Source organism: Mandrillus leucophaeus, unplaced genomic scaffold (genome assembly GCF_000951045.1).
Source record: "Mandrillus leucophaeus isolate KB7577 unplaced genomic scaffold, Mleu.le_1.0 Scaffold5, whole genome shotgun sequence".
NCBI classification, from domain to species: Eukaryota; Metazoa; Chordata; class Mammalia; order Primates; family Cercopithecidae; genus Mandrillus; species Mandrillus leucophaeus.
The window spans coordinates 984,477-986,576 of record NW_012105364.1 but is presented as its reverse complement, the minus strand read 5'-3'; the positions used below and the strand labels follow the sequence as shown (position 1 = coordinate 986,576).

Sequence of the window (2,100 nt, the reverse complement as noted above, 5' to 3'; positions counted from 1 at the left end):
ATTGATACCATTATAACTAATTACATTCTAATCTCTTATATGGGTAACCAGTGTTCTAAATTGTACTGGATTAGTTTCCTCAATTGATTTTAAATACAAAAACATAAATATGTAAATTAAATATCGAAAACTTGACTTTCACACAATAAAAAGTTTTTAAAGAAATTTTATTGACTTTAAGAAGTCTGTTTTAGCAGAGATTTGTAGCAAGTAAATCCATTTAAGAAGCGTGGGATTAAGAAAACTAAGACTATTAAGAGATTAAGAAAATTAAAACTATTTCTCTGTAGGTTTAGTTGATAAGTACTTTATGTGTATAAATAAATTATACAGAATTTATAGATTAAATAGCATTGATTATATATATCAATTGACTTTGGTAATTAGTTTAGTTTTCACTGTCTTCCTCAATTACAATTGATTTCTACTTAGTTAATGTTGCTAATTGTTAGAAATTGGAAAATACCTTAAGCATGGTAGGCATCTTCTAACCTAGATTTAGTGCCATAATTTACTGCTAAGTTACACTGTAGTTTGGATAAGTGGAACTCTTGTGCTTACATTTATTCCCAAGTAGAAAAGAAATCCTTTAGAAGCCATTAACAGTGTTGTCAGTAACCACTTCTCAAGAAATTTTTCCTCTGTTTTTTTTTTCTTTTTAAATGTGAAGTTAGAAGAATGAAATATATATACACACACACATATATGTAAATATATATGTTAGTACTTATTTTACACTTAATAAAATGCATTTTTTTTGTAGAAGATTCTGGTGAAACTTAACGTATTACAGTTCTTGACAGTTACTTGTTAAGTCTTTATAAATGCTGCTTTTCTAGATAGCTGTTTCAAGGCTTGGTAGTACTCCCAGTGGTTTTACTCACTTGATTTCTACTTTCATTCAGAGATTAAAACTGAAAAAAGTTTGTTGCCTGATATAGTTTATCATTCATTCTTTCTCTCTGTATCTCTTAATGGAAATTCCAAAAATATTGTGTGGTCTGAAAGGTAAGTTCATTCTTCGATGAACAGATGACTGTGATAGAGTTTAAATTAGCCCTTGGCCCAAAATTGCAACCTTGTCGAAAACTCCTGATTGACTTGTGGAACTTGAAATGATTAAGATCTTTTAGTGGTTTTTTACTTTTTTTATTTGAGTTTTTACACTTCAGCATTTCCTGAGTGTTGGATTTATTATTTCTTCTGAAATTTAGAAGTTTCATTTTTGTAATTAAACGAACCAGTGTGCATTATCATACCTGTGTATTTTATTAGTACTATTATAATTTAAAAATTTTCTTTTATATTCAACAAATATTTATTGAATACTTATGATGCATATTTTCCTATCTCCAAGTTAGATATGGTCTCTTGTTCAGACGTAGTTGCTCTTATTTTTATGAGATTATGTAAACAAAAATTGTGTAGATATGTTTTCTGTTCTTTAAAATGGTCATTGCTTTTATTCTATGCTAGTTTAAGTGAACATGAGTTAGCATTCTGTTATTTGAAAGATAATGTAGCAAAATGGGAGAGGCAGTGTAGAAGAATGAAAGGTGGAAAAAATGTACAGGATTGCAAATTTCACATGGAAAATATGACAAGTGATCTTGATTCAGGTCTAGGCTTCTTCACTTCAGTTTTACGCAGTGCTTGTTATTAGACTCTGATTATGCCACGTCCTGGGGAAAGAAAAAAATAAGATCATATCCTTACCTGCAAGCTCCTCTCTTTGTAGCCGCATGGGTTGCAAAAAACAAAGAAGCCTGAAAACACCACCTATTGGTGAGGACATGGATCAGTGGGATGTCTTATACCTTGTGGGAGGATGTAAATTGGTTCAGCCTCTCTCAACCGGTTTGACATTATTGAGAAATCACATTTCCCGTTACCCAGCAGTTCCCTATCCTAATGCTCTTGAATGTGTTTCTGCTTGTTATCAACTGACTCATATTATTTTTCCATGCCAATTTGCCAAACTCTTTTTCTAATTGATTACAATAATTATTCTTTATTTATAACTTAGCTCATATTAAAAATAAGTTTGGCTGGGCACGGTGGCTCACACCTGTAATCCCAGCACCTTGGGAGGCTGAGACG

The 2,100-nt window shown here is 31.2% G+C and overlaps 1 protein-coding gene across 2 annotated transcripts in view; it reads left to right on the top strand.

Moving 5' to 3' along the window:
- EXOC4 (exocyst complex component 4) overlaps positions 1-2,100 on the top strand; it is an 870,987-nt gene that overhangs the window by 418,625 nt on the left and 450,262 nt on the right. The window lies entirely within an intron of this gene.